At 42.6% G+C, this 25,342-nt stretch overlaps 1 long non-coding RNA gene across 2 annotated transcripts in view; it reads right to left on the bottom strand.

Moving 5' to 3' along the window:
• The window catches only part of LOC135098724 (uncharacterized), a 67,692-nt gene that overhangs the window by 34,600 nt on the left and 7,750 nt on the right, over positions 1–25,342 (bottom strand). For both annotated transcript variants that reach the window (XR_010267313.1, XR_010267315.1), the window contains exons 2-3: positions 8,551–8,707; positions 7,372–7,467 (exon numbers count right to left, since the gene is read on the bottom strand). This is a non-coding gene — a long non-coding RNA (uncharacterized LOC135098724). The remainder of the gene's footprint in view (positions 1–7,371; positions 7,468–8,550; positions 8,708–25,342) is intronic.

Genomic DNA, 25,342 nt, shown 5'->3' with positions numbered 1-25,342 from the left:
GAAAAAAACTCAGGTGATAAGAGCCTCGAGTCAGGCGATTATCAGGACAGATGTGTCACAGATCATCAAGGCCTCACTCACTCACTCAGGATGTTTGGGCCACAGCTCACTTAGTAACATTGTAACATTTACTGAAATACAAGGCGTGACTTCCAATCTGTTGTTGTTTTCTGTTCAAAAATCAGGGAATCCGAGAGTTGGTGACATGCTGGACGCAGGAAATGGCTTCTTTCTTGGTCTGAGCTCAATTTCATGCCCAGACAGCCATGCTCGTGAACACTGAGTCGGGTCATCCTGGATGTGGTTCAGTTTCATGTTCAGCAAATCTTGAGCAAGAAGTGTGATTTCATAAAATGTCTGGAAACAAACTGAATTATCATTTGAAGTGTGTGGCTCGCGCCGCAACGCTGCAGGAGGCTCCATCCCGCCTGCGGCTCAGCGTGCGGCAGCCCCGCCGAGGCTGCTTGCCGTAGTGCCCTAAGAATTCACTTAGGGCCCTTGATTCACTCTTGCCCTTGATATTTTGCATGTATGGCTGCATCGTATATTCCTGATATCCTTATGTTTGGCCTCAATGGCCTCCTCAGATGCCTGCCCTATTGGAATGTTCAAAGCCTCGATCACACTTGAGCCATGCATCAGCATCTTGTGTACTGAGGCTGGCATATAATACCAGTTGTAGAGGGTCACACAGAGCTGTGCTGTGTCCTCAGCATACTTCCTGTAGGCTTCAATGTCGATGTCATAACCCGAATTCAAAGCAAACAGAATAACTGACAATCGATGGATAAGTTGTTCGTCCACTTTTGTAATAGCTGAAGCTTTTGAAGGCTCACTAGAGAACCTTCTTGCACTATTTCCATTACTTGTGTTGCCACTACCTTGTGCAGGCAAGTCCACATTAATTCCAAGTGTTTCTTTTAGTTCCCTCTGAATTCTTTTCTTTTCTTTACAGTATTTTTTGGCAGCTCTCCCTTTACACAGCATGTTTTTACCTGCACACGGCAGCCAATGTGCAAAACACATTCCAGGGTATTTATTAGTCAATGCAAAGGAGATATACCAAATTCTAAATGTTCTGTTGATGTTACTTTCTCTTTTATTACAGTTAAATTATTCATTCCAAAGGGTTTTGTGACAGGTTGACATAAATAACAAGTGGAAGATGCAGCGGTGGCTAGTGCCTGGCATACTTTTCCATCGGCCATGGTCAGAATCAGTTTGTGTTATACAGTATTACCCTCTCCTTCACTTGGTATCAGGTTGTGTATTTCATTTTTAATGAATTCATGTTCAGATGGAATAAGATGTGGAGTTTCCTTGATGAATTGCAATGTAAGGGGGCGGCAATAAACAGATGAGCATGGGGCAGGGTTTTGCCAGACTGTCATCTTGCTTCTTTTCTCAAGTAACTTAAGGTGGCATAGGAAAGTTGTAAACATGTTAGTTTCACTCACATCACTATTTGTATTGTCATATTTCATGGCATAGAGAGAATGATTTCCACTGCCATCAAAACCATATTTACTGAGGAGTTCAAAAGAGAGTGGCATGGTATGTGCTGACTGTGATCTGATTAGGTCAACAACCATTTTCTGAGAAAGCAGTAGACTTGAGGCAGTTTTATCAAGCAAGTTTTGGAGAGGGACTTCTGCTTAAAATCACAGATGTTAATGCCCGGGGGATAACAAGTCTTTGTAGCTTCTACCACACTTTTGTAGGATGGATAAAGTGTACAGTTTCTTTCCTTATGGATGGTTCTTTAATAATTGTAAGTACTTTTGCTCATGTTTGTATTGAGCATTATGGAAAGTGCCTCGTGTAGAGTCAGAGGAATTTCAGTTTTGTTCACCAATTTCTTTATCATTTTTGTTTACCTAGTCGGGGTACTTAATGCTGCTCCTTACAAATCTTCGCAGCATGATTTTTCCCAGAATTCCTAAGTTTCATCTGAGCTGCAAAGACAAGCTCTTCTGCTGAATATTTCTTCTTACTTCTGTTTTTCTTGGCTTTGTTCTTTCACTAGCAGTTTTGAAGTCTGCAGATGATCGACCTCTCTTTGAATGACCTGCTTCACTGGTGTTTGAGATCTCATGTTGTGTACTGTCCTCAATTTCCTGTAATATTAGTTCCTTTGAGAGCCAAACACTATTATTCTTTTGGAACCTGGCATTGATGTAATTTGCCTTTCTCCATCGTGTCTGGAAGTCATTCTTAAAGGTTGAAATTGCTGCAGGTGTCAGTGTCGGTGTGTGGTGATGCCATATCTCATGTTCTGATATTACATTAGAAATAACTTGTTCAAATGAGTGGCAGTCTCTACGTGATATATACTTGTCTAATGGAACACTTCTAGCAATCCCCGCCATCTGAAATTACAGAAACAATACATCTATACTTGTCTGCGTTTGTAGTAAAGTCATATTAAGCAAGTTACTGCTGAATATGCACGATTTCCTTTTAATTATTAGGGCTAACTATTTTATTCATTTTGTTATATTTGCGTAACGGCTTAACAGTTTCTTCTACTTTTTTTCACCAAAATTTGCATTATATATGATTACATGCACACTTGGACGTTCTCTATATATTCATAATATAAGTACAGAAATGGTAGGTCTAACCTTGGACTAATGAAGGCTTTATCAGGTTGTTTAAACACTGGGCGGTGTGTGGTGTGCTGTTAGACAAGACTGAGAGAACTTGCGCGCGCCCCTCCCTCCCAGTCTCCTTCTCGCGCGAAATTCGAATGCTGTTGTAGATAAACTCTCTTATTCTTAATGGTGGACGTATATGGAGCCCTTTTCTTTATAGACATGTTTATTTATGTATATTCTTCCAAACTAATTGGGTATCGGCATCCGATATGACCCGATCTTACCATACAGGCGTTTCACTAAAAGTCTATTATAAAACCCAATATTAAATACGTTTTCCTTATATCTGTATTATCACATTAAAAAAGAATAATAACCATTTATTTACAGCGATTTTTGTTTGTTACATGTAAAAAATAACAAAAATATAATGATTTTCTCTTTTCCTGAACATCATTATATGCTCTGTAAAATCATCATGGAATGGTTTATGCCGGAAATAACCACGGTATTCCGACATGCTACTTCATAACTTTCGCTGGACCAGTGTAAATTTAGTAAACTGTAATCTCCTATTTTGGCCAGAAATTTATCATTTGGTCCCACTGTGCACCGGGACAGCGAGGTCACAACCCCTCGGGATACATCCCGTACTTGCTGCTAGGTGTGTGTGTGTGTGTGTGTGTGTGTGTGTGAACGTGTTTGAACCTGTACTTGAGTGCTCCCCTCAAACGCTCTACTCGGAAATCTAATCACACAGGGAACAAATTTCATCGAGTGAGATACAACACGCAGAGACTCGACGCATTACAGGGGAAACCCTAAAAAAAAATAACCGATAGAGGACGCAGCAGGTGCCCATAAACGTCACCCGATATACGAGACAGAGAGGAAGGGAGAAAAAGGGTGGAAAAAGTCAGCCATTGCCTTCACAAAGGAACCACGAGCAGCTGAGACGCGGAGGAGACAGAACAGTGGAAGCAGCAGAAGTCGAGGCTGGGGAATCAGGATGATCAGCTTATAGGAGGAACAGCCATGGGTAGAATATATGGAGTTTCCTTGGTAATCCTTCTGCGCCTCCTTCAGATCCATGGCCACGCACCAGGCAGTTTTATCGACGTGAAGGAAAATTGGAAGGATTTTTTCGATCAGTAATCTAAAAGCAGTTTGTTTATAAAGGTTGGTTAATAAAAGGAATTTTGATATGAGAGAGAGAGAGAGAGAGAGAGAGAGAGAGAGAGAGAGAGAGAGAGAGAGAGAGAGAGAGAGAGAATACATGTACCTGGAGCTGATACCAGAGCGTGTGCATGGGTGTATGAAATTACTCTGCATGACTATTTGATTTGATGTATGGGGCGCTGCGGGAACCAGCGGGCGCCTCACTCACCCTGAAGGGTACCCAACAACTACGTACTCCATACCACTCCATAGGAAGAGAAGGGCTGATGGATACTAGGGATTCAAATGGCATCTTAAATACATTTCCATTAGCAGAGTTACGTGCCTCTTACGACCTGGATTTAGATTATGTAAGAGAATAATGTGTCTGTAATTCTCATAAAATCCAGTGTTGGAAAGTACACATGAACGGCTAAAACCTGGAGATTGTATTAATACTCGTTTAATGCGTGAATGTGTTTGATAGTGTTCCGTGATCGCAGGAGAGAGAGAGAGAGAGAGAGAGAGAGAGAGAGAGAGAGAGAGAGAGAGAGAGAGATCCTTTAGTCTCGTATATTCATTACAGATTCAAGTTAGGTTACGTTGAGTTAAATCAAAGCGAGAGAGAGAAAGAGAGAACGAGTTTACTTATTCGTTTACTAATGATTTTAGTTAGGTAATGTTAGGTTAGGTTAGGTTAGATTAGGTTAGAGAAACTGTGATACATAAATCAGTTTACTGTTAGGTTAGGTTAGGTTAGAGAAATATACCCATAAAACATACACCAGTATGCTTGTTTGGAGTTTAGAAGCCACGAAGATTCCAAGTAATATCCCGGTTATTTAATGCAAGCGAGGCGCGTGTCAAAACTTGGGAGGATGGCTTGATGTGAGGAGAAGCAGTACCACCACCACCACCACTGCTTTCTCCCTCACCCCCTCTCCCTCTCCCCTTCTCCTTCCCTCTCCCTTTCCTTCACTAGTTTAAAGTATTCCAGAAAATTTTGCCGAGAGCCACTTTTTTCCGGTCAGGTTTCAGGCAATAAACTTTCTTATCGCGGCCAGGTGTGGGTGTAGAGGTTTGCTGCTCCACGTGTATTTCATCGGTCGCCCGCTGGAGATGTTGGCGTGAAGTTATTGGCGTGAGGCGTGCGTGGGTTGGTGCTCTTCGTTCGCTCTTCGCTCCCTGCCTGGTCTCCCATTGTGGAAATACCGGGAATAAAACCTATTTGCTGATGGGGCTTGAATTTGTTTATTTATTTATTTGGTTGTTTATTTTATGTATTTATCTATTTATTTATTTGTTTGCTTATTTATGTATGTGTGTATTTATGTATTTACTTGTGTATTGATTTATTTGTGTATTTATTTATTCGAGTATGCATTTATTTATTTATTTGTTCATTTCGATACTTATTTATTCATTTACTTATTTATTTACTTATTGATTTGTCTATGAATTTATCACGTGCTTATGACAAAAAAAAAAAAAAATACAAAGCCACTTCAATAAGACCCTCCCTGAAACATATCTAATGCAGAATAAAAAAATAAAAAAAAACTGCGCCTCTTTTTTTCTTTCTCTTTCTATTTTTGATGAATGTTGATGCGCCAAGCTCTGATGTCCGTGTTTGCATTTTTTACTTGTCTTTTTTTGTTATTTGTGTTTACATTCTGTGTTTTGTTGGGATTTGGTGTGACTGTTGTGCGTTTCCATGCCACAGGTCATCACATGAATGGGTAGAAGTGTGTGTGTGTGTGTGTGTGTGTGTGTGTGTGTGTGTGTGTGTGTGTGTGTGTGTGTGTGTGTGTGTGTGTGCACCAGCCATTTTTCCAGCTTTCCAGCGCATATTTATACTCAGTGAAAGCCTGGCAAAGCTCCCCAGTCGCCTCGAAAGTTTTGAAAATAAATTATGCTGAAATGGAAAGTTACTCGGAAAGATAAGTCTTGGCGGCATGGCGATCCCCGGACTAGTGAAATGAGCACACTCACCTGGCGCCCAACTCCTAGGTGCTCGTAATTGGCTCGACACCGGGAAAAAAGGATCATGCACCAGCTCGTTTTCTGTTGCCTTCCTTCACACTCGGCTGATCCTATCTTAGGCTTTTGTTGTTTAGGATGCTTCTCTGTTTTTGGAAGAGTGTATATATATATATATATATATATATATATATATATATATATATATATATATATATATATATATATATATATATATATATATATATATATATATATATATATATATATATATATATATATATATATATAAAGCGTCCTTGATACCGTGCAGGGTTAGTCAGGTGGGTGGATGCGCAACAAATCCTGCCACAGACTCGTCTTATCGGAATCTATTTCCGTATAGGGTTTTCGAATTTCGGAAATGATGGCACAAGAATATGGTGAAGGGATAAAGTGCCTAGTGTATACTGTGTGTGTGTGTGTGTGTGTGTGTGTGTGTGTGTGTGTGTGTGTGTGGACGAGGCAGCAGGTGCAGGCTCCCCGCCAGGAGTGGGCGCCAAGCCTCGTGCCGCCGCTCGCCGCGCCACCCTCAAGCCGTATTACCGCGACTCTCATCCCGAGCCGCTGTGGCCTCAAAAAAAATCGGTGAAGTGTTGACTGCAATGACAGCACAATGGCGCCACAATACTAGCTCGCCGCTGGGATAAGACAGCACACACCTGCGCCGCCACACACAATACATCCTCAGTCTTGTTACTCAATTGTAGGCGTGTTATGGTGAACGAGTGTGTGTGTGTGTGTGTCTGTGTGTGTGTGTGTCTGTGTGTGTGTGTGTGTGTGTGTGTGTGTGTGTGTGTCAGGCAGTGGTGGCCGCCCGACATCATGACCAGCAGGGTTTAATGAGAGTGTATAGCAATATTTCGTGCATGTGTGTAATTGCAAATAAATATTTTGGGCGTCATCGTGTTTAATATGGACGAGGATGTTAGGGACTGATTGGACGACTGCAATCATGAGTGTTGTGCTTCATCTGTGTTTCGTTAACATTATTGTTGTCTGTGAATACGCATGCATGTGAAGCGTTGAAATGCTTGATTTGTAATGAACATGAAAATTAATTAAATCTTACTTCAATTCATTAAATAAGGAAGAACTGAAGAGTTTAGGAAATATTGGTTTATGATTTTTATTCCATGTCAGTTTTTTTATTAATTTTTAATTAGTAATCGAAGCTAATATATTGCTTAATGATTAACTGTTCATGTTATTGACTTTGATTTATTCATCTTCATTGTTAAAAAAAAATTTCCGTTAAATCAATGAGTGTGCTTGGCGTCACCTTCATTAGGTCATGCACACAACTGCACTTCAATATTTTCAATTCAAGAGTCATTCATTACACACTGGTCTCTCTCGCAACGTGACATTTTCTTTCAGCTAAACACCTGCAGTGCCTGGAATTCCCACTGCTAAATATAGGGCCAAAGAGAGAGAGAGAGAGAGAGAGAGAGAGAGAGAGAGAGAGAGAGAGAGAGAGAGAGAGAGAGAGAGAGAGAGAGAGAGAGAGAAATCTATACATTAATATTTACATTCATGAGAAAATACCCCCTCTACACACACACACACACACACACACACGAGAGCAAACACTCACCCAATGCACGTAGTTGATGGAGAAGCGGTCGTCACTGGAGTGTGTGTGCAGACTCACCGTCAGGAGCTGGTAGTCCCTCTTCCTGATCCAAGACACCTGCAGAGCACACAGACGGTCATGGTCTTAGCACGCGAGTGTGTGTGTGTGTGTGTGTGTGTGTGTGTGTGTCTAGACGAGTGTTATTGTTCGCTTAAGGGGCTTGGGTTGATGGCGTGCAGTACATCCACGTCACTGTTGCCTAAGCTATTGTTGTGTATCGTAAGCACATTGTTAAGGCTATTAGAAGATGCTCCAACGCCTTGCAGTTTAAGTTTCTATCCAAGGACTTTACTATTGATCCACTGTGACCTAGTTGTCTTAGATGTATGTATGTAATATGCTGTGGTTTGAAACTGCATATATTTCTGCGTAAATGTATGCTAAACAAACACTACGAAAACTCCACTGATAATTGATAGTTCCCTCATAAAAATAAAATAAAATAAAAAAATATATATAATTAATAGATAAATACAAAATAGGTAATTATATATCCTAAGCAAGCACTCCCTCAGGAAGTGCAATAAACTCACAGAAAAGTTGCTCGAGTCACCATGTTTTTTGCCTTGTTAGTGTTAAAGCAGCCCGTGTTTGTGGAGGCCGAGGCTGATGAGACAAGGACTCCTGCACTAATGCCACTCAGAGGATGGATGCGGTGGGCAGCCTCGCCTCCACTCGCCGCCTGCGCCATCACGAGTGACTTATAACTTGTTTACCTCACCAGTCATCGTATTGAAAGCCATGACATTCCTTGTTTCTCTGTGCTTGCCTCAGAGCAGCGTATTCTTAAAAAATCTGATGAACATTTAGTGTTTTACTTTTAATAGGTTCTAGGAGAAGTTAGAGTTTTTAAGGGTGTGTAGTTTTTAAGGGTGTAGATTCATCTCAGAAGGGAAAAGACCCACGAGAACAAGACGAATATATGCGTGGCTTTTGAAAATAGTCTTAATAACAAACTCAGACACAAGAAAATTCAATAAATCATCGCTGTATCCCTTAAAAATACTCTTAATTAAAGAACAAAAGCGTTTAAGAATACTGGCGAGAGATCAACACAACCTCAGTCACATCAAGGTACCGACACTTCCCCACAGGAGCTTCAGATCTTAAGGTAACTTGCTGACACACTCCGTCACTTACCAGGCCGCCAGTCGCACTTGAGGTCTTGCAGTGAAGAATGACGGACGCTCCCACTTGTGCTGTCACGATGCTTTTGTTTTGAGTCACGAATCTGTCGCCGTCTGCCTTCGCGCGCGCCTGTCCCCCGACCTCCAGCTATTCGTGTTGGTCCATTGCGCTGCGGGAGAAAGAAGGTGTTCCCCCCGTCAGGTTACGTTAAGTGTTTCTAAGTCTTGAGGTCACCGTCCTGGGAAGTGTACAACGTGTTGATAACCACTGAAATAAAGTGATGTGTGTGTGTGTGTGTGTGTGTGTGTGTGTGTGTGTGTGTGTGTATGCGCGCGCGCGTGCATGCGTGTGTTGTATTCCTTCGCCTTTGTACTCCACCACTCTCTCTCTCTCTCTCTCTCTCTCTCTCTCTCTCTCTCTTGTCTGTTTGTCTAGTCTTATTTTCTGCGTCACGATGCGTTTCTTTTGTTTGCTCAGCTCACACACACACACACACACACACACACACACACACACACACACCGACATCCCTCATTCTCATAATAACAGAGAAGCAAATTCATGTTCATCTCATCTTCAGGAAACACAATAACAATAACACATTCAGTGACGAAATTCAGAAACACAATCTGACGGATTAGAATTAGGCAGCAATCCCCGATAAATAGTAAAAAAAAAAAAAAAAAAAAAAAAATCCGTCGCGGCCATGAACATAAATAAACAGGCTTAATTCGTAACAATAGATTAGTGGATTCGCTTTGGAAACCGAATCAACCCGATGAAGCTCCACTCAGTGTGTCTCGCCCTTCTGTTCGGATCCCGGAGTGAGCAGTGACCGGTGGCATAGTGTGTGGGTGTCTGCGGGCGCCTTTGATTAACGACCGCCACTAAATAATGGAACTACACACGAAAGGGATTGAAACGCTTCGTCCACCCAGAGCACCAACCCTTTAGAGCGAACGGATGATCATGGAACACAGAAAAAAAACGTAACAAAAAGAGAAGCTGTTTATGCTGATGTTATTCTAAGTAGCAGTGAGTGGCGCAGAGTGTTAGGGCAAAGGGCGTGTTTTGCCTTCTAAGTCTGTTATGATACACACGAATCTCTCTCTCTCTCTCTCTCTCTCTCTCTCTCTCTCTCTCTCTCTCTCTCTCAAGTTTTCACCCAGAGTGAAGGTAAACACAGGTATGCAAGCACGTCGCCTTGCCAGGGAGCCTTCGATTACCCGGTGCATCCATGCCAGGCTGGAGTGTGGAGTGGGTGAAGGTGGAGAGGCAGGTATTGTGAGGTTGAGAGAGGGCTGGAGGAGGACAGGCAGGGTGAGTGAAGGAGGGTGAATTAAGTGAGTGAGAGGAAGATGAGGGGAAAGAACGCAGACAGGAATAAATTTTAACTTTCCTCCTCTCCTATCCTCTCCTTTTTCCATGTATATCTTTTACGCTGTCTCACTTTTCTCAGTGTTCCTTCCGTTTTGTTTCCTGCAATCCTGTGCACCTGTTTACCTTCGTGCCGCTACTTCCTATTCGCAGAATTTCACCCAAAGAAAAGAGGAAATTGAAAGGAAGAAGAATACCCAGACAGAGTCAGCTGACAAAGCACTCTCATTACAATAACAAAGAGGAGGAGGTGGAGGTGATGGCGGACAGGAATGGAGAGAAGAAAAAGGAAGAGGAGGAGGAGGAGGAAGAAGAGGAGACTGAAGGAAGAGGAGGATTAAAGGTAGAAGGAAGGAAAGGAAGAGGAGGAGGAGGAGGAGGACCACGTGTGCTGAAAGGAAGAGAAGGCTTACGATGACCACAGGAGGAGGAGAAACAGGAGAGAGGAAGGCAAGATGAAGGTAAAGTCTTTGTGAATACGTTTAATCACACACACACCGGAAGCCTCACGCCCTTTCCGCTGCTCTCCTCATAACGACGGAGGCACGACTGGTCGCCTCGTTTGCCGAAGTGCATGTGGTAATCGCTCCCGCGAACACCCGAGCGAGACTGCGATGCATATGTGGCGCGCCGCGAGACGATCGGAACCCCCCCCCACCTCCTCTCCTGTAGTAGGCGCTGAAGGTACCGCTGCTGCAAGAATGGGGAGGGTATTTCTCCTGGTGTTTCTCCGGGTGTGTTTCCATATTGATCGGCTGTAAATGTGCGGTGCGGCGCGGCGGATTTGTCAGCTGGGTAATTAGGGAGGCTGTAATGACTTCACAGGAGGTGTTAAGTGAGGAGCGCCGCCTCATTACCAACACTTTCTTCATCATTATCCTCCTCCTCTCCGCCATGATAGTGATGAGGGTGATGGTTGTGATGGTGGTGGTGGTGGGGATGGTGATAACTGCATGCTGCTCAATGTGCTTCACTCAATTGCACGTCTTGACTTTTTCTATTATTTATCTCTTTTTTTTTCAGTTGTTAATGCATAGGTGTACTTTTTTTTTATAGGAAAGAGCAGATATACGTAGGTTTATGCGTCTCTCTCTCTCTCTCTCTCTCTCTCTCTCTCTCTCTCTCTCTCTCTCTCTCTCTCTCTCTCTCTCCCTCATGCAGGCTGGGGGAGGGGATGAGGAGGAGGAGGAGGAGGGAGCAGGTCACATGAGGAAAACATAAATCGGCCGCCTGGGATGGGAGTAATAGTTCAGTTTCCCCTCGTGATGGGGCCGCTGACTCACGTGGCAGGCGGCTGTGGCTGACGGGAGGAAGGCAACAGAGAAACGCACTGACAGGGACCCGCATTAAAGAGACTGAACGTTGACCGGAACTGTTCCATGCTGGAAGCTTCAAGACACTCCTCATGATTTTGGATAATGTTTTTTTGCTGCACTTTTTGGGGGCTGGCATCTTTAACGGAGAACCGCCAGAACTGAGATCCGAGATAAGAGACAACTCCGTTAACGCAGACCTATATTACAGAGACCACACCAACAGAAAACGATATTAGCAGGGAACCATATTAACAGAGGACTATATTAACAATGATCCATCAATAGAGAGCAGCACTAACATGGAGCCTAATTAAAGAAAAGTCCATCAATAGAAATCAACACTGAGCCAAGTGAACAGAGAACTGCGTGAACAGAAAAAAAAAAAAATGCATCGCGGGACGTGACCGAACAAGGAACAACATTAAGAAAACACTACAATTTAACCTAAGTGAACAGAAAAACTTATTGTGGAACGTTATCGGACAAAGAACAACACTGAAAGAACACCGCAATCGAACCTGATTTAACCGAACATACTTTTAAAACGGAAATGCATCGCTTAGCAGAACACGATGAGTGACCGAGACCGGGACAATAGTGAACCGCGGTGACAAAGAACCGTATTGAGCGTTTCGTTGACGCGGCACAGTTGTAAAGGAAAAATGACGTGAAATACAGTCGAGTTATCGGGAATCACAGTAGCGGAGGAGCGTGTCAGATTTGTAATGCATGAAGGCCACGCCGCGTCAGCAACAATGGCGTGTTGACTGTGGTTGCTGTGGTTGTTGTCAGCTCACAGCAGTCACCCGCGAAACCGTCCACCAAAGGAACGTGAATAACCAACAACAGCAACAACAACAACAACAACAACAACAGTAATAATAATAATGTTAGCCCTGCTTTCTTTGTGTAATAAAAAGCATACCAGAACAAAGTAATAAGTAGGAACACTACAAAATGACCCGCTATCTCTAAAGCTGCTAAAAGAAGAAAGAAATGGATATAAGCCACAGGAAAAGTAAACCTGCATTCTTTTTTGTAATACGTGGCAGAGCAAAATAATCACACCGATGAAAAGAGGAGAGCTACTATTCCTAAAGCTGCTAAGTAAAGAAAAAGCCGCAAATATAAGCTAAAGAAAGTTCTAACCTGCGTTGTCTTATAATATGAAGCACTGCAAATTCAAGGAAAAAAGAACAACAAAGATCCTTCTACACTTTCTAAAAATGCAACACTGATATCAACTAGAAATGATATGAATTTTTTTTTGTCCGTGATAAAAAGCACAGTAAAATAAAATAAAATAAAAAAAGAAGGAAAAGCAAGAATAATTCATGAGTGCGGAAGACAAATACAAGTATTAACTTGAAAGTAATGGAACTCCCTTTCTTTATTTAGTGAAGTGTGAAATAAATAGGAAATGATTCCTAAACCAGCAAGCAAAAGAAAATAAAACACACAAAGAAGTGATAAGTGTGGAGAACAAAGAAAGAGGAGGGAAAAAAAGCCGAACATGAAAATACGTGTGGCCGTAATACAGATTATAAAAAGAATACAAAAAAAAAAAACAAGCACAGAAAGAATATATAATCTTACACACCGTAAAAAAGAGTATAACAAAGCGAAAGGTACAGAAAAAAAGAAGGAAGACACTGGTACACATAATATGAAGAACAAATTGATAAACATTATAATACAGAGGACTACAAACAAAAGAGGAGCAAGAAAAAACAAGGAGGGAAACACCGGCACAGACAATATAAAGAATGAATGGGTCAACACACACACACACACACACACACACACACACACACACAACAGGGAAAACAAAAACCAACAAAAAAAAAAAGGATAAATACAGCAACACATCAGCTTTAAGAAGCCGGAAGAATGTAGTGGCCATAAAATTAGGAAGATTGCAGGCATCAGACAATCTTGATAACACCTAATGATAGAACGCTGCCGGAGTGTAATGATGGTGAGTGTTGTGCTTAAGAGAAGCTAATGCACCATTCATTACACGTCGCTGTTCTTGAAGAGAGAGATTAAATCGTATTAAGAGAGAGAGAGAGAGAGAGAGAGAGAGAGAGAGAGAGAGAGAGAGAGAGAGAGAGAGAGAGAGGAGAGAGAGAGAGAGAGAGAGAGAGAGGGTGGGAGAGAGGGAGGAAGAATATCTGTATATAGCAGAAGGAACAACAACATAGGGTAGGAAAGAATAAAGGAGAGGGATAGAGAGAAAATGAGGTAGATGTGGAGGGCAATAAAGGAAGAGGAAAGGGTGCGGCAGAGGGGAGAGGAAGGGGGAGAGACAGACAAGTAATTAGCCTCCACTTGGGCTGGCGAAGTGAAGCATGCCCTCCGCATGCCCTCTCTCATTTCCTCTTTCCTTTGCCTTCATTTTCCTCTTTCCTTTCCTTTCTTCTACATTTGTCTTTACTTTTCATCCAGTTGCCCTTCATCTCTCCTCTCCTTCACTTCCTCTCTCTCTCTCTCTCTCTCTCTCTCTCTCTCTCTCTCTCCTCTCTCTTCTCTCTCTCTCTCTCTCTCTCTCTCTCTCTCTCTCTCTCTCTCTCTATCTATCTATCTATCTATCTATCTATCTATCCTCTCTCTCTCTCTCTCTCTCTCTCTCTCTCTCTCTGTCTATCTATCTATCTATCTATCTATCTATCTATCTATCTATCTATCTTCTTTCTTTCTTATCTTCACCAACACCTTCCCTTTTTCGGTTTTTATCGCTCTTCGTTTCCTATTCTTTCTTTCTTTATGATCTCTCCTTGTCGTTCTTTTTTTTTTTTTTTTGTCGTTTATCTTACATTCCTTTATTTCTGTTCATTCTGTTCCCCTCATTCGTTCAGGTTTCTCAGTTTCTCGTTCTTTCTCCATCATCATTACTTTCTATTTTCCCGTCTCGAACCATTTCCTCGTTAACTATCTTTTTTTTTCCTTTCTCTATCTTATTTTCTCCTCCTCTTCCTATTTTCCATTCTATGCCTTTCAATATCCTTATTTCTTCTTCCTTCACTTCTTCTTCTTCAATAAATGGATTATTTATATTATAATGAGTACGTTTTTGTAAATTAATTACATATCTCGCTTATTTAGTTGCGTTTTTTTTTTTTTTTACGATAATGTTTGTATTAATGGAGTGTGGTGGAAGTGTAGGTAACGGGGCCGCCGGTGCTCACTCAGTGTGTGTGCCTTTATTTTTCCTCTTCTTCTTCTTCCTCCTCCTCCTTCTCCTCCTCCTTCTCCTCATGATCATTGTTTTCATCTTTCTGCTTGTCATCGCCCTCCTTTGAATCATTCTTGTCTTCCTTGTCCTCCCACGCTTCGTCTTTGTTCTCGTCATCGTTCTTCTCCTCCACGTCATCTACGTATGATATCATATTTCTGTTGCTGTATAATAGATGGTCCAGTCACCACAAATATCCCTGTAAGAAACGACAAATCTACTTCTATTTATTTTCCATATGTGGTGGTCTTGTTCCTCCTCTTCCTCTTCTTTCACTTTCACCAATAATCTCCAAAGAGCCAACAAATCAGCAGCTCTTTGTTCCTCCTTTGTGTTTCATTATGCCCCTTCTGGAGAAACAAGGGAAAACAAAGGGCCAAGACTCCACCAACACCAACTCCGCAAAAAAAAAAAAAAAAAAAAAAAAAAAAAAAAAAACACGACCAGACACACTAGCAAGAGTTTCCACCACACACCCACGTCTTATTTCCCCCCAGGACAACGCGATGGACACCCTACTTGTCTCTAGCGTCTTTCCCCTCCATCACCACCTCGTTCCCTCCCCGTCCCCAGCTCCCCAACACTCCTACGCCCCTGCTTCCCCGAGTATCACTTTCTTATGCTTTCTTCCTGCTCCTCTCCTTTCCTGCATAACGTCCTTCCCTGTGCCGATGCCTTGACCTCTCCTGGATCGATAGGGCGCGAGGGGAATGTGCGTATTGTATATAGGGTCGAGGGGAAGGTAGGAATGATTTGCTCCCTTACGCTATAACTAGGGCGGGAGCAAGTATGGTTAGTCTCCACCTGATCACTGCCGCTTGATGTGGTGGTCGTGGTGATGGATGGCGGCGAGGTGTTGGGCAAGGCAGGAAGCAAGGAAGGAAGGGATGACGAGAAGACGAAGAAGGAAGAGGTGCATGAGGGTATGAGAGAGAGAGAAGAGGAAGAGGAGGGAAAGGAGGGTCCAAGATGACGAGACGGAGGTCGAAGAAGACGAGAAAGGAAGCCAAAAGAGAGAGAGAGAGAGAGAGAGAGAGAGAGAGAGAGAGAGAGAGAGAGAGAGAGAGAGAGAGAGAGAGAGAGAGCACAAACTTACATAACCTGAAACCAAGACAAAGTGAAGACTACACACTAAAGTGATAAAAGTGACGAGAAAAAAAAAATGAGAAAGGAAGAGTGAGATGAATGGCGCCTACTTATCACAGAGGACCACTGAGTACACCATTCACAGCGCGCCCTTCAGGTTACTTCCCTCTAGCGAGTAATAAATAATGAGGCGCAACAACAAATATTCCTCCCCTCAGCGAGACCAACACAACGACACACAAACACACACCAAACCAGTGGCAGGAGTTATCAACCTTCCACCTACTGCTCCACACACCACCCACTTCGCTCCTCTCCCACCCGCTCCACCTACGCCCTCCAAAACATGAGGGGAGAAATAAGAGACAATTTTTCATTCCGTGAGTTGGAGACAGATGTGAATTTACGAGGAAACGGAATTACCTCCCCAGATTTTTTCTCCCCTCCCTCTCTCCCCCTTAACGTGATTGCGATGTAAAAAAAAAAAAAAATTCTGAAGACAACGTAAAGCTGTCACAGAAGCGGCGAGGGGAAGGTAAAGGGGAGAAACCAGTTTGTGAAGGGGAGTGAGGGAGATATTTGAGCTGTTAGGTTAGGGTGAAAATAGAAAGCGGAGGGTAAGGGAGAGGCTGAAGGCGAGGAGGAAGATAAGAAGACGTAAGAGAAAGAGGAGGAGGAGGAGGAGAGAGGAGGAGAATGAGAATGAGAATGAATATGAGGTGTTTATCATGAAGTAAAATTAATAACGTGATGATAAAAAAAAAATGCTTGAGAAAAGTCATTGCAAATTCTTCCATCGAGAAATAATGAATTGCTCCAGAAAGGGTTTGCTCTTAATGATTCAAAGTAAAGAAGGACTTAATGAAATCTATGTTGGCTGATGTGATATTATTATTAAGGTAGCCAGATATAGTGCCTCGTCCCTTGTAATATATTTGACCAGAACTGTTGAAATAAACATGAGAGAGAGAGAGAGAGAGAGAGAGAGAGAGAGAGAAGAGAGAGAGAGAGAGAGAGAGAGGAGAGAGAGAGAGAGAGAGAGAGAGAGGAGAGAGAGAGAGAGAGAGAGAGAGAGAGAGAGAAACTAGAATGAGTGAAAAGAATGAAAAAATGTGAAAGAAAATAGGAAAAAATTAAAAGTAAACAAGAAAGAGGAAGGAAAAAGAGAGAAGAGAGAGAGGGAATGAGAGTGAGAGAGAGGTGAACAGCGAAAGAAAGGAAATGGAAGAGAAAGACTAAAAGAATAAGAGAGAGGAAAAGAGAAAGAAGACTGATAAAGAGACAAGATGGAAGAAAAGGGAGAAAAGAAAGAGAAGGAGGAAGAGAAATGAAAGAGGGAGAAAAATTAAGGAAATGTGATTGAAAATTGAATCGGAATAAAGGAAAAGAGAGAGAGAAGAGTGAAAGAGAGAGAAGAATGAAAGAAGAGTAAGAGGAAGGGAGAGGAATGGAGGGAAGGAGTGAGGAAGGGTGACCTTAAGTGTTTATTGAGCTGAGTCAGGGAGGTCAGGGAGGCTAGGAGGATCAGGCAAAGGGAGAGGTCAGGGGGAGGTCATGGGGAGGTCAATAAAACCATCAGGACGATAAGTAGTAAGTCTCTCCCCCCCCTCCCCTCCTTGCCACGTGCCTTCCTGACCCTCCCTGTGACACTTGCCATTGACCCTTTCACTCCCTCACCTCTCCCTCACACCCTCCCACACCATAATCCTCTCCCTGTAACGTGTTGATACCTTCCCTAATGGCCTGATACTTATAGGCTCTTTATTTTATCTGATATTCACTGTTACTGACTGTCCGATACTTCGATCTTCCCTTCCCAGTCCTTAACACTTTTTTTTTTTTTCCTGACACTCGTAACTGATCCTTTTCGTTCTGTTCCCTTTTATGTTGCTCTGAAAAGCTCCTCATGTTCCCTGATGCAAGAATATCGATGCACACTGATACTTTGAGCTTTCCATATCTCTCTTTAATATTCTCGTTTTTTTTTTTTTTCTGACACTAATACCTGATACATTTCATTCACTTCCCTTGTATCATACAAATTGTTATTTTTTTATGTATATCTATTAAATGTTATCTCTAGTTTGCGTTTTAAATAATTTGTGTTTGATAAGATTCAATTGTGGTTTCTTTTTCCTTTCTTTCAGTATTTGCTAAGTTGAGAATGAGTGTTTTTTTATCTGTGCACCAAATTACTACTACTTTTTTTTTTCAATAACGGCTTATTTTTTTTCTTTCTTTTCAGTATTTGCTAAGTTGAGAATGCAGTGTTTTTTATCTGTGCACCAAATTACTATAATACTACTTTTTTTTCAATTTCGTCTTATTTTTTCCTTTCCCTTTCAGTATTTGCTAAGTTGAGAATGAGTGTTTTTATCTGTGCACCAAATTACTATAATCCTACTTTTTTTTTTTCAATTTCGGCTTATTTTTCCTTCCCTTTCAGTATTTGCTAAGTTAAGAATGAGTGCACCAAATTACTATTTCCTTTTCTTTTTACAATTTCGGCTTATTTTTTCCTTCCCTTTCAGTATTTGCTAAGTTGAGAATAAGTGTTTTTATCTGAGCACCAAATGACTACTACTTTTGTAGGCTGCCTCCTCCTCCAATGTGCTCGGGTCTTCTGCGCCTCCCTCAGTCACACCCAATACAGGCATGTCCTCTTTCACTGCATCCATGAAGCTTCTCTTGGGTTTTTCCTCTCTTTCTTCCTGCCGTGTATTGTCAGATATATGAGTTATATCTAAATTACTTTCTTTATTTGACCATCAGAGTTGCATCGTTGTCTGTCACAAATTTTCAGTTCTCAGTCACATTGTTTTTTCTAAGTCCACTTCTAATATTATCACTACAAGCATGGAATTCGGATTTTTTTTTTTTTTTTTTTTTAGCTTTCCTGTTTCGCGTCTCTCAATGTTTTCGCCGCATTTTTTTTTTTTTTCACACAGTTCACGAAGTGACTCCAGGCACTTCTCTTCTACATCCTCCTCTGAACATTTCACTGGAGTCACGAAATTGGAAACCCTACTATTTTTTATCCCGTTTCTTCTTTATGGGTGCCAAGTAAAGATTTCACACAGAGCGTAGTGGAGGTTTTAATTCAAGCAATAATCGTAACAATGCACATTTAAACACTATACTAGAAAGAATCTGGAAAATATATTGTTTTAATCCGTGTTCTTCCTTCAGCACAGTGATTTTCATTAACGGTCTCCTGTCACAGTGGAAATGTTAATACGAGTAATAGTAACAACAGGTTCTTTAATTGATGCCTTTCCTCCCTTGTCGGTGTTAGTAAATATTCTATGCAGGTGTTTTTTGTGAGCTGTTACACATTCCAGCGACAGTTTTAATACGACCAATAACAACAACAATCACTTAATCCTCTCCCTTACTGGTAACACTCCCTTCCCTCTCCCTTCCCACCACCCATATCTCAGCACGTGGCATCCCTCTCTCCCTCTCCCTTCTCTCCCTTCCTTACTTTCTCTCCTCCGTCCCTCCCTGTAGCGCGTTTTCCCCCTCCCTCTCTCTCCCTCCCTCCCTCCCTGATGACGTCACTGCTCGCCTTCCTTCTCCCTAACGCCGTCAATTCCGGGAGGGAGAGAAAGTGAGGGAAGAAAAGGAAGGGAAGAAGGGAAGGACTGCAGCTACGAGGGAGGGAAGGAGGGAGTGACTATGAGGGAGAAAAGGAATAAGAAAGGGAAAGGAAGGAGGAAAGGAGGAAGAGGATAAGTGGAGGAAAGAAGGAAAGGGAGAATTTTAGAGTAAGGGAGTGTGAGAGTGGATGAGTGAAGAAGATAGGATGGTGAGGGGAAGTGAGGGTGATGATTGTGATGATGGTGAAGGTGAAGATAGAGAAGGAAGAGGAGTAGGGAAGGAAGAACTGAAAAAAAGTGGACAAGGAGAAAAGGAGAAGCAAGAGAAAAGGATAAAGATAAAGAGTGGGTGGAGGAGGAGGAGGACGGGGATGAGGAGGAGGAGGAGGAGGAGGAGGAGGAGGAGGAGGAGGGATCTACCACAAACAAAGGAGAGAATTAAGGAATGTGACATGAACTGAAGAAACAAAAGAAAAAAAAAAGTGAATGGACAAAAAATAAAAAAATAAATAAATAAAATAAAAAAAACATGACATTTTCACACACACACACACACACACACACACACACACGGCACACACACACACACACACGGCACACAAAAGTCAGAGCAACAGTCTTATATGGATGATAATGATGATGATGATAATAATGATGATGATGGTGATGATAACAAATGGCATAACTACTAGGAGGAGGAGGAGGAGGAGGAGGAGGAGGAGGAGGAGGAGGAGGAGGAAGGGGAGGAGGAGGAGGAGGAGGAAAGCAACGAGAACAAAAGACATACAATAGTAGAAATTTTGAACGTGAAAACCAAGATTACGAAAAAAAAATACGGCAAAGAAGAAGAAGAAGAAGAAGAAGAAGAAGAAGAAGAAGAAGAAGAAGAAGAAGAAGAAGAAGAAGAAGAAGAAGAAGAAGAAGAAGAAGAAGAAGAAGAAGAAGAAGAAGAAAGAGTTAAACTATAAAATAAACAAAAATAAACAATAACACTAACAAAAAAAAGACAGGAGAAAATATAGCAAATTAGTACATTAGACGAAAATAACAAAATGGAGAAGGAAAAGAAGAGAGAGAGAGAGAGAGAGAGAGAGAGAGAGAGAGAGAGAGAGAGAGAGAGAGAGAGAGAAAGGAAATAAAACCAAATGGAAAACAAAACAAAAATCAGGCGGACAATCTCTCTCTCTCTGTCTCTCACCAGCAGGGGGTCGCGGGGCAATGGGACAGTTTACCCCATTAAGCTGAACATTAATGAATAACCTACTTCGCTCTCCTCCCCCCACCCGCCCCAGCCCATCCTGCCCGCCCTTTAGCAAACACGAAGCCCCAGCGCCCCTCCAGCCCTGCCGTGGGTGGTAGCGGGACGCGGGGAGGGGCGGGGCGGGGCGGGGCGGGGCGTGTTAAAGAGCGGTGTGGTCACTCGTGTTATAATGAAGCTTTGTTAAGTGTTAGTGATCTGTGTGTGTGTGTGTGTGTGTGTGTGTGTGTGTGTGTGTAATAATAATAATAATAATAATAATAATAATAATAATAATAATAATAATAATAATAATAATAATAATAAACGGTTTATCATTTAGGCAGTTAACAAACTGAAAATGTACAAAGGGGGTGGGGAAATACTTGACATTAATCCTAAAGGTAAGTCTAATCTAGAAGAGCCTATTGACTGATGGCTCGCACCATGGTGGGAATCGCACTGAGTCTGTACCGGTCCGTGCGCGGCGCCTTAAGGGGCGTTATCTTGTTGTGGTGTCTGGTGGCACGGGTTGGGCGAGGCGCGTCAGACGGCAGCATGTGTCTGAGGCGTGGGTGATGCAGTAGTCCCCTTTCAAACTTCTCCAGAGCCTCACGGTGCCTGGTGGATAGTCTGGTCAGACTCAGGGTGGTCAGGGCCTCTTCATAGGTGGTGTATGCAGGGCCAAGGATGACCCTGCACGCCCTTTTCTGCACACTCTCCAGCTGTAGCTGTTGAGTGTGTGTGAGGGAGGAGGACCACGCTGGGGAGGCGTACATGAGTTTGCGGAGGATGAAAGTAAGATACACCCCCCTTAACTCATCTGTCGGCGTCCACAGCGACCTGAGCCTGCGCAGCATGTACAGCCTGTAGGTAGCTGATCTTACGGTGCTGGCGACATGCTGCTTCCAGGTCAGCTGGTCGTCCACCGTGACTCCGAGAAGCTTGGCACATTGGACCACCTGGAGGGGGTGAGGGCCCACTGTGAGCTGGGGAGGGGGCACTGGTACAGAGGAGGTACAGAAATGCATCACCACAGTTTTGCTGTGGTTGATGGTCATCCTGCTCTCCTTCGTCCACGTCTGCAGTCGCTCCAGAATTGCTTGCAGTGGCGAGTAGTCCGGGTTCTTGGTGGAAACTGGGACGCCCACGGTGCAGTCGTCCACATACTTCCAGCGATGGGGGGTGTCGGTGAGGGCGTCGTTAATGAGGAGGAGGAAGCATAGAGGACCCATCTTGGTCCCCTGGGGGACCCCACATGTCAGCTGTTGGAAATTAGAGACAGAGCCCTGATAGCGAACGGCCTGACGCCTCCCTGTGAGGAAGTGTGTGTGTGTGTGTGTGTGTGTGTGTCGAGATATCAAGCGTGCACACTCACTCACTCACTCATACACTCACACAGACACACACACACACACACACACACACACACACACACACACAAAACACTCACACACACACACACACACACACACACACACACACACACACACACACACACACACACACACACACACACACACACACACACAAAACACACACACACACACACACACAAAACACACACACACACACACACATCCTTTCGCAACTACACTAATCTTAATTACACCAATGCTTTCCTCGTGTAGTTTTGCTTATCAGTAAACAAGGTGTCTATCAATATCATCAGTGCCATCATAACATGTAATTTTCAGAGATTACCAACACCTCAAAACTACATTAGTTGAATTATTCTTTCTTTTTTTTTTTTCTTAAGCTTGTCCTTTTTATTTTTGAGTGAGTGTTTATTATCAGTTTTTTTTTTCATTTTCTCGTTTTTGCGTCTTTCGTCTGTTCCCTTCACGTATATTATAATAAAAAAAAACCGGAGGAGGACGAGGTGGAGGAGGAGGAGAGGGAAACTGACGAGGAAGAGGGCAAGAAAAAATACAAGAGTGGAGAAAATTTTGAACGTGAAAACAGAAAATTACAACAACAACAACAACGAGACGGAGATGATGATGATGATGATGATGATGATGATGGTGACAATAAAAAGTAGAGAAGGCGGAGGAGAAAAAGAAGAACGAGAACGAACAGGAACAACAACAAAAACAAGAAGAAAACAAGAAAAAAGAAAAAAAGAAACTAAAAAAAAAATAGGAGGAGGAAGAGGAGGAGGAGGCGGCGGCGGCGGCGGCGGCTATCTGTGTTACCTGTGTTATCTGTGTTATCTCTCTCTCTCTCTCTCTCTCTCTCTCTCTCTCTCTCTCTCTCTCTCTCTCTCTCTCTCTCTCTCTCTCTCTCTCTCTTTCACTCTCACTCACTGGATGGCGACCTTAATGCACATGATGGGAAAAAATTCTGATAAACACCAATAATTTACTCTCTCTCTCTCTCTCTCTCTCTCTCTCTCTCTCTCTCTCTCTCTCTCTCTCTCTCTCTCTCTCTCTCTCTCTCTCTCTCTCTCTCTAATGCATTAAGGGGTTCTCGTGAAATATACATATATGTTATGTTTTCAAGAGTGCTTTTTTCAGGATTGTAGAGAGAAACAATGGCTTAAATTTTGATCAAGTTAGATTTACGCTTTCACTTGTCTCCAGTGAGGCGTCTGTTTAAAGAGGGATCTGATAGGTCTTTCATTGCCACAGAGAATACAAGAAGGGTGACGTAAGCAAAATTCTCAAGGTCAGTAGTCATGATAGGATAAGAAGATTAAGAGGAGACTGATGAGATCTTTCTGTGGTACTGGCGATGTATCAACGGTAGACAAACGAAATTCTCAAGACCAGTAGTCAGGATAGGACAAAAAGATTAAGAAGAGATTGATGAGGTCTTTCTGTGGTACTGGTGACGTAAATAAAGGTAACAAACGAAATTCTCAAGGTCAGTAATCAAGATGGGATAAGAAATAACGGGTTCAAGCTTGTAATAGTTAGAGATGAGAATCCTACTGATCATCTATGTGGCCTTTGAAAACAGTCCTGCTGAGAGGCCAAGACGCTTCAACATGCAGGCTGCGTGCAACACTCCATCCAAATTATGCTGATATTCTCCAGTACTGTTATTATTATTATTGCAGTTTTTTCTTCTTCTTTTTATTACCTCTTGTGATGTGTTTGAAGTGTGTGTGTGTGTGTGTGTGTGTGTGTGTGTGTTATTCATCACTATCCACTACCTTAAAACCGTTGATATTCATTCTGTTCCTTTTTTTCATGACAAAGTTTCTTCATCATCATAGTTCTTCATTATTTTCGCAATTTAGTTAAAATATTTGTTTTCTTACTTATATGTCATGCGTATCTACTAAAAGCAAATATATAACTGTTTACGCATCTACTCGTATATGAACACGTTTTGAGGGCGTAAGGGAAGCTGCAAGAAGCCTTCAGGCCTACACGTGGCAGTCCCTCAGTAAAACATCCCTGGCAGTCTCCACCTCTCATCCCTATTCATTAATTTACTTTGTCTTCTTTTGAGGCTCTCTTTCAACTGGACTCTAATGGCCTGACTACCGAGCTTCACCTAGTCACCCACCACGCTGCCTGAGAAAAAGTTTATTCATTTATGTTTGTTTATTAATATAGTTATTCATCAGTCTGTTTACTCGAATCACTTACGTTTCATTATTTTTAACCTTGCCTTCTTTTTGTATTTAGCTATTTATTCACTAATTGGCTAATCAATCTATCAAGCTTCCATGTTACCTACTCCTTGTATTAACGCATTTATTCATTTGATCCCCTATTCCTTTCTCCATCCAGACTTCTTACCCAGTTATTCTATTTCACTTACTGACTCCTTATCTATTGATCTATTCACCAATTTACTTCATTCACCTTCTCGTATCTGCATCTGTGTCTTTCATTCACTTGTTGACTCCTCTATCTATCTCTCCACCAGTTTATCCTATTCACTTACTCGTATTTACATTTATCAGTCTCTCTCCCACCGCCCCGCCTCCCGCGCCCTCCCACCCTCGACCACATCGCACACACCATACACTTAGCGACTTCCAACTCTGTCTATTACTTTCTCAGGCTGTCTGTCTCACTATCTACCTACCATGTCATTGTACCTCTCTCTCTCTCTCTCTCTCTCTCTCTCTCTCTCTCTCTCTCTCTCTCTCTCTCTCTCTTCCTACCCACCCATGACTCTCTCTCTCCCTTCGCTTCTCCTTCCCACTAGTAATTCTCTCCCTCCCACCATAACTCTCTCTCTTCCTCTCCCTCGCTCCCTTCACAGTCTCCCCTCTCCCTCCTCTCCCTAGGTCAGATACATCACAATAATTGCCCTTGCCTCACAATTTCTCCTTTTAAAAACATTTTACAAAATAAAAGGACGAACAAGGCCTCTTTTTCTCTACTCGTCCTCCTCCTCCTCCTTCTCCTCCTCCTCTTCTTCCTCCTGCTTCTCCTCCTCCTCCTCCTCTCCCTCAGTTAAAAGAGAGTAGCCGGGCTTGAAATATCGCCGCTTTGTGTTTTACTAGCCAATGTTTCACTCCACGTGCGCCTCGCTCCAAGACGCTGCCCCACTAAGCCTTAAACAGCCGCCGGAGACTCAGGCGCGGCTAGGCAGGGCGTAAACACGGATTAAATCAAGCTTGTGGACTTTGCATGTAACACTCCTTAGCCCCCCGACGCTACGCTGCGAGGGTTATTGGGCTTATTACGTGTTATTAAGGGTGTTCAGAAGAGTGATTTGGGGTTATGTCGTTACGATAAAGGGTTTGGGGTAAAAAGATGGGTATACTAGACAATAAAGGGCTTAGGTGTTGGATTAAATCAGGGTTATGTACTTTGAACGCTGCGAGAGTCAGTGTGCTCGTCTGGGCTTATTAGGAGAGTGATTTGAGCTTGTGTGGTTATGATAAAGGGTGTGGTGAGGGAAAAAAAAAGGAATGTACAAAAGGAAAGAAAAGGTTGTGTTGGGTTACATCTTTGCATACAACTCTCCTTAGCCCTGTGACGCT

The sequence above is a fragment of the Scylla paramamosain genome, unplaced genomic scaffold (genome assembly GCF_035594125.1).
Source record: "Scylla paramamosain isolate STU-SP2022 unplaced genomic scaffold, ASM3559412v1 Contig77, whole genome shotgun sequence".
In the NCBI taxonomy this organism is placed as follows: Eukaryota; Metazoa; Arthropoda; class Malacostraca; order Decapoda; family Portunidae; genus Scylla; species Scylla paramamosain.
This window is presented reverse-complemented; position numbering and strand designations above follow the sequence as displayed.